General features: G+C 37.3%; 1 long non-coding RNA gene across 3 annotated transcripts in view; it reads left to right on the top strand.

Annotated features, from left to right (window-relative positions):
* Positions 1-7,900, top strand: part of LOC116156891 (uncharacterized) — a 290,484-nt gene extending 282,584 nt beyond the window's left edge. For all 3 annotated transcript variants that reach the window (XR_010383809.1, XR_010383808.1, XR_010383810.1), the window contains 2 exons: positions 1,332-1,353; positions 7,401-7,900. This is a non-coding gene — a long non-coding RNA (uncharacterized LOC116156891). The remainder of the gene's footprint in view (positions 1-1,331; positions 1,354-7,400) is intronic.
* Positions 7,901-8,236: the final 336 nt, after the last annotated feature.

The following is an 8,236-nucleotide window of genomic DNA, read 5'->3' on the forward strand; positions in this document are numbered from 1 at the left end:
CTTCTATACCTATCACTCTTTACTCTATGCATTCATGTTCTCACAGCAACATTTCCCATGCACACACATTACATGCCACTGGGATTTTGCTCATGGTATCCCCTCTGCCTAGAATGCCTTCTCTCTCTGTTTGGCTTTCGTAACTCTTAACTCTCTTTTAATACTCAAGATTTGGTTCTGAGATCTTCTCCAGCCCTCCAAGGATGAATCAGGAATTTCACTGTACTTCCAGAACGCCAGGACATGTCTCAAACATTGCACTCACCTCTCTGTACTATGATTGTCTGTCTGTAAGTCTGACAGCCTGACATGGTTTTGGGATCTTTCAGGGCAGGGACTAGAAATATGTGTCTAATGTATGAATGAATGAATGGTCTACAAACAAGACAATCACATTTAGGGGATCAAGTATTTATTGGTCAAAGTCTACCCATTTTTCCCACAACATCTGCCTGTCTGTGCTGCTAAGCCATCTGACTTACATGCATAGTAAATCAAGACTCGATGGCCAGATTGCATCTAATCCAATTAATAGTAGCTATGCAGGCAGAGTTGCGTTTTGGTTAATGTAAACACTTCATCTGGCTAAACAATTCCAGTTGATGTTAAGAAAAAAGAATGCACTTTCATAGCTGTTTTAAGGCACCATCCAAGCTCCGGGCTATCCCACATGTTAGCTGACTGACTTGATCCATTGACACACAATGCTTTAAGTCAAAACTCCATTTTGCTATGAATCCCTTCACCAATCCATCCAAGCTGCCCTCCACTCCTGAGCTGTACTTTGGATCTATTTTGCCACTGAAGCATGTACTATTTTAATACCTATATATATAAATCTGCTTTATTCCAGCTTCTTTACATGCACTATACCCAATTTTACCAACACAAAGTAGGTTCATATAAATCACTTTAAAAATAATGAAACTGAGATTTACGCACGTGAAATAGTTTTCTTAGAAATCTACAGCTGGTAGTAATGGTGCCAGGATTTGAACACAAATGTATCTGACTACAAAGCTCCCCATCTTTGCCAGTTTCATTGTGTGTATGTGGTTTACTTTCCTCTTTATAATACACAGATATTCAGTAGCAGTATTGGGACCAGGTAATAAGGCTGAGATACTATGAACCAGATTATTGGGTGCTAAAGGCAATTTGATAGATGTGGAAGGATGGGAGGGAGGGGATCATGAGGATGAGTCTGAGAAAGGAAAGGGACTTCTATCAGGGGAATAGCCACTATGTGCAAGAGATGATGTATATTTTAGTGTGATTTTATGTAATGCAACTTTGTGAAATTCAACTGTGTTATTATCTTCATTTTGCAGATGAGGAGACTGACCAAAAGCAGTAAGTATCTTGCCTGACATAAAACAGATAATGCGGTGAGAAACTTGGATTTATACCCAAGTTACTCTGAGCCCAAATTCCACATTTTTCATCACTTATGACTCTCAGTAAACACACTGTATAAATAACCACAAAGACTGTGGTTAACAAAATGTTCACAAACAAACATGGCAGTGTTACCTCATCTCTGCTCCTGAGAGCCACTCTGCAGCCTACCTACTGGCCTTTGGATCTTTCCACACCTAATTTTGCCTTTTGTTAATGGAATTGCCAAACCACTAGGTAGCCCTTTTGAAGACAAAGTTAAAAAGCTGTGTAGAGAAGTCACTTGACTGTCACCTAGAATCCACTCACATTAACTTTGAGATGTAAATATATACTTCTTTTCCTTTATATAATTTTCCCCAAACACAGCAAAATAATTGAAGTGATTGGAATCAATCTATTTGCTGAAAGAGAAAAATAATTATCATTTCTTTTTTTCTTTTGCTCAGTTTTACTTAGCACTGTGCTCAGAGTTTCATAGGACTTAACTCTTTAAACCTTAAAATGAATACTGTTGTTATATACTATTTACTCATTTTAAAAGTGAGGGAAATGAGCCTTAGCAAGATTAATATATATAGATTATAATTCAGAGGCTTTGTCAAAGGAGAAAATACACAAGCAAAAGAAACAGACATTAATCAACCAACTACTTGTTAAATCCATATTCTTTTATCAGGATAGTACCTAGCATATACAAAAGCTCAGAGACAATTAGGAAAAATTTAGAATAACTAATGGAAAAATATCCTTTAATACAGGAGAATAAATAGATTATTGAAAACCAGTTTAACAAACATTTCAGCCAATAAGTTTATTCTAGCCATTATGACTTCCCAAATTGATGACACAGGGTACCTACCCTTGAAAGTATCAAATGAAATTTAACGTTAAAGTACTTTGTAACATGTTGAGCCCAAACACAAATTTAGGGAATTATTGGGTATATATGTGGTGAGCCACATTTGACTTGATGAGAACTTGAACTTTTCTGTTTTTGAAATATTATATTTAGAAAAAGATATTAAACATTCAGAAAAGAATAGAAATTGTGTAGTTGATATAAGGTAGTGTATTAAGTAATTGATTTCAGTAGGATTTATGAACAACTTGGCAGTGGGCAGAGAATCTTACCAAAATTACCTAATGAATTATGATTTTATTTTAAGCTTACTACTTATCTGCCAAGAAAATAATTTCAATTATATATATATGATTAAATATATACACATATATTTATATTTATATATATTTTTTCTCTATTATACATAAATCTGTCATCTAGTAATATTTTCATGATATTAGAGTAGCTGTCTATTACTGTTAATAATAGAAACTTCACATTTGTATTTCATATTTTTGTCATTGTAATACTTGTCCAACAGAATTGTATAAATTATGATCTTAAATGCAGTTTCTTTTTGAGTAGTAATAGGTTTATTATCCTATTTCAATCCAAGTAATTTGATACCCAATCCAGCCAGGGAAGATGAGAAAAACAAGACAGGTTCTAAACAAAGTCAAATCCAGGTTAAGAGAAATGTCAGATACTGTGGTACCAAGTCAGAGACTTTCTAGTTTAATGCCAGATTTGCAGTTGCTTAGGCTAGCTTTTCTTCCCACATACTCAGCTTTATGGCGATCTATTGACATGTAACATTACATAAGTTTAGAGGAAGAGAGCAAGATGGCAGAGTAGGAAGACATGGAAATAACCTCCCCCAACAAACACATACAAAATACATCTACATGTGGAACAATTCTCACTGAAAACTAACTGGAGACTGGCAGAAAGACTCCTATACAAACAATCCACAGAGAATCGGGTAGGAAGCGGGAAGAAATGATCAGGTCGGGACTGGTGCCCCTGGGAAGGGACTCAGAAGAGGAGGGGGATTACATGAGCAGAGAGCCTCCCTGGGGAGTGAGCAGTTTGAACCACATATCGGGTGCCCCAGCCCTGGATTCTGACCAAGAAGAGTCTCCCTGTTTAGTTGGAGGGCCAGTGGGATTAACATGAGGGCTTTAGGAAGCCTGGAATCCACTCATTAGGAGCACACATATGCTTGCTTACTTCCGCAACAGGGTAGAGAGGGTGGGCTGAAACAGCACAGGATGCTGGCCAGTTTCCTGTGACTGCCTGGCGTGTGCCCCAGCCTGAGTCGAGTGACTGCTCACACCCTACTTGCTTCATGATGTAGCTCCACACTGGGGCAAGGGCTGCAGTGCCCAAGGGGAGAGAAAGCTTGGCTGTGAGGCACACAGATTGCTCAGAGCAACCTCTAAGCAGGGAAAGGGCAGCCGTTCCTGGTGCTTACACAGGCAGTGCATCAGAAGCAATCCAGATCTCTGTGACTGGACCACCACAGTCCATGCCCAGCCCTATGTGGAATGCCAGGACCATCCCTGCCTGTTCTGCGACATAACTGCTCACCAGAGTGAGGGCAGCAACAAATGAAGGAAAAGCTCAGCTGGGAGGGAAAAAAGGCAGCTCAGAACCAGACATCCAATTAGGACAGGGGCAACTGCTATTGGTGCTTACTCAGACAGTGCACCAGAGGTAGTCTGGTCACTAAGTGTAGCCCTAGCCTGTGCCCACACCCATGCCGAGTACCTGCATCAGCCCTTCCGGCTCCAGCACTGCTCTAGGGCAAGAATGCTGGTGCTGGGATAGGGGACAGCACACATTTAAAGGGAATGAAGCCAGCATGGACACCACCCTTAGCACTTCTGCTCCAGCAACTTGGGACCTGACCCCAACCCTGATAATGTGGTAATGATCTCTGAGTCAAAGAGAAATTCCTAGATCTGGCCCTAGTCCTTCCATCTCCAGCCCCACATCCTACCAAGGTAACAGCTGCCTGCACACCCTGAAGAAAAATGTGTCTTTGTTCATATCAAATCCAGCTCTTCCACCAAAGCCACTGGGCACAGGCAGGCTGCAAAGAGATGCTCCCAAATAAGGACACCCCTGCAAGACTGCAGTTAGTAACTGTTTCACCTGATTTCATAGAGACACAGAAAGTTAAGCAAAATGAGAAGACAGGCATTTGTTTCAACTGAAAGAAAAAGAAAACCCCTGAAAAAAATAATAAAGCAGAAATGAACAATTTATCAAATAGTTCAAAACATTAGTAATAAGAATGGTAACTGAATGAATAGATGAAAACAATGAGAATAGTAACAAGAGACTAAAAATATAAAAAGAACAGGTCAGAACTGAGGAATACAATAAATGAAAGGAAAAATACACTAGAAGGAATTAACAGCAGACTAGGTGATACAGAAGAATGTATAAGTGATCTGGAAGATGGAATAATGAAAATCACTTAATCATAACAGCAAACATAAAGACAAATTTTAAAAAAAGAAGAACAATTTAAGAGACATCTGAGACAACATTAAGCATACCAGCATTTGAATTGCAGTGTTTACAGAAGGGGATGAGAGAGAGAAGGGGCTCAAAGATGTATTTGATAAAATTATGGCTGAAAACTACTCAAACCTGAAGAAGGTAACAGATACCCAGGTACAGAAAGAATATTTCCCAAGAAATATAAACCCAAACAGACCCATACCAAGACATATCATAATTAAAATGGCAAAAGTTAAAATAAAGAGAATTCTAAAGGCAGCAAGAGAAAAACAAAGTCACATACAAGGGAACTCCCATAAAGCTATCAGCTGATTTTCTTGCAGAAATCTTGTAATCCACAGAAGGGAGTGGCATGATATATTTAAAGTGCTGAAAGGGAAAAAACCTGCAAGCTAAGATACTCTACCCAGCAAGATTATCACTTAGAATGAAGGAGAGAGAAAGAACATCTCAGGGGGGAGGGTATCACTCAAGTGGTAGAGTGCATGCTTAGCATACACAAGGTCCTGGGTTCAATCCCCAGTGTACCCCCTCTGAAAATAGATAAGTAAACCTAATTACCCCCCTAAAAAAAGAACAGCTCAGACAAGCAAAAACTAAAAGAATTTATCAATACTAAATAAACCCTAAATGTTAAAGGGTCTTCTGCAAGTGGAAAAGGAGACTATAACAAAAAGTAAATATATAGCGGAATGGGAAAATCCCACTAGTAAAAGTAAAATAGTAAAAAGTGAGGATCAAGCACTTAAATAAGCTAGTATGAAAAACACAAAATTATAAAAATCAACTGAAACTATAATAATCAGTGCAGGGATAAACATGAAGATGTAGAATGTGACATCAAAAACACAAAATATGGAGGAGGAGAGTAAAAGATGTAGATTTTTTAGACTGTGCTTTGAACTTAAATGACTATCTGTTTAAAACAAGTAGGTATTGTTGTAGGTCAACATAATGAACCTCATGGTAACCATAAACCAACAACCTACAATACACAAAAACTAGAGAGAAAGAAATACAAACGTATCACTAAAGAAAATCATCAGAACACAAGGGAAGAAACTAAAAGAAGAAAAGAACAGAAGAACTACAAAAACAATCAGAAGCCACATAACAAATGTCAATAAATACATATCTAACAAAAATCATTTTAAATGTGAAGGGACTAAGTGCACCAATCAAAAGACATTCAGTACCTTTCTGGATAAAAAAAAAAAATCAAGACCCATCTATATGCTGCTTACAAGAGATGTACTTCAGAGCTAAAGGAACAAACAGAATAAAAGTGAGTAGATGAAAAAAGATATTTCATGCAAATGGAAACAACAAGAAAGTGGGGTAGCAATATTCATATCAGACAAAATAGACTTTAAAACAAAGTCTATAACAAAAGACAAAGAAAGGTATTGTATAGTGATAAAGGGAGCAGTACAAGAAGAGGACGAAACACTTGTTAACACATATGCACCTAATACGGGAGCATCTAAATAGATAAAGTAAATATTAACAGACATAAAGGATGAAAAATGGACAATGATACCATAATAGTAAGAAACATCAAATGATTTGCAATATAGGTTGGGAGGCTGAAGAATAAACAGACCAAATACAAAGTGTCCCACGCTCAAAGCAGACATACATAGTGCAGAGGGCATGCAGGATAGAAATACTAATTTAGTCTTAAAATGGACTGTGCTCAAGAAAGGATTTTCTAGGCAAGAGGACTAGTCCTCATAAAACACTGGGAAATGAGAGTACATAACACATATTCTAAAGGTTTAAGTATTTCAATAAAGCTCCTGGGATAGGATGCATATAAGAAAATGTGGTCAGAAATACGACTGGAGAATCAGCAGTTATGTCTTAAGTAGATACTGATGCCACGCTATGAGTTTGTGCTTTATTCTAGATAAGGCAGAGAAATGGAACATGTAAGTAAGAGAGTGACAGAATGAGACATGTTTTAGAATGTTCTCTTTTGCATCAGAGTGGAAGGTGTATTGGAAGGGGTCAGGTAAGAGTCATAAGACCATTTCAGAGTCTCTGGAAACACTCCAGGAAAGACAAAAAGAAATAAAGAGTTGGGGTGCAGTGTTGGTGAAGAGATTAAACAGGAGAGAAATAGAATCTCAAAATACTGAGGATTAGAGCTGAAATATCGAGAAAGAAGGACAAATGTTTCCAGTTCAATTTTTTCACAGTCTCACTTCATTCTTGACACACAGAAATCACTCAACAAGATGTCTGTAGAATTGATTAATAGAAAGGTAAATGAAGTTTAAACACCATCATTTCTATCTCATAATCAACACTATAGGTTGAACGCTTATCAGGTACCATATTCTTGTCATTTAGATATATTAACACATTGAACACTTACAATAACCCTATGTGGTAGGTTCTATTGTATTTCCATTTTATAGATGAGGAAAATGGAGTCTGCTAAAGTTAGTTAAGTAGAGGAGTTATAGCTTGGGTCTCAGGAGTGTAACTGGAAAATTTTATCCTCCACAGTATTTCAGAAAGTTGATATTTAGTCAAAGTTGTTTTTTTTTTTTTAATTTTCACCAATGCAGTGGAAAGCTAGTCTGAATTTTCCAAGAAGATTGCCTTCTATATTTTACAGAGTACCCCAGATACTGCTATCAGAGAAGCAGTCAGGTTGGAATGTCATGGAAGATGGATGAACTGCATTCCAGTACAAGCCCAGAAACTTGGGAAAATATAACCTGCATGGAAGAGAGCAATGTTTCTTTTCAGCTGTGAAAATCAACTCACAGAAACAAAAATTGGAGAAAAGTAACATGGTACTTTGCATTCAGTGACTCCACTGTCACTAAAAATAGTACAAGTGATGCTGCATTTTTCTTCTCTCCATAACGAATGGCCTAACTGCATTTGGTAATTGCATATGACTGAAGATAATGTAATTGAAAATGAACTGTGGCTTTGCTTTTTGCAAATGCAGGCACCTTGGGTTTCTCATTTGTTTCTTATATTTATTCTTGCCACTATGATGAGAGGAAGTTCCTCAACACTTAAGATTCCCCTCCATGGAAATCCATGGGGTCACACTGTCACCATTAAGTGTCAACAAGCCAGGAACAATTTGATGTTATCCCTTGAGTTTTTTCACTTATTATTTCTCAAAAAAAAAAGCAATTTATCACCATTATCATCAGCATAACAATTCCTGTAATCTGTGTGTTAAAGCATCTACAAAGCAATTCCATTTACAATCTCTCACTTGATTCTCTCAAAAAGCATGAAGTGAAAAAAGACATTTTTAATTGCTTATGAAAAAACAAATTCAGAGAAGCTAAGTGACTTCCCTAGATTGCATATCTGAAGAACCAGAGCTTGAACCTTCAGTATTTTTTCACTAAAGTGTCTATCCAAAGACAATTAATTTTTTAAAACACTCATAATAAATACACCTTTAGGATACATGAGGGATGCAGT

Source organism: Camelus dromedarius, chromosome 14 (assembly GCF_036321535.1).
Source record: "Camelus dromedarius isolate mCamDro1 chromosome 14, mCamDro1.pat, whole genome shotgun sequence".
Lineage (NCBI taxonomy): Eukaryota > Metazoa > Chordata > Mammalia > Artiodactyla > Camelidae > Camelus > Camelus dromedarius.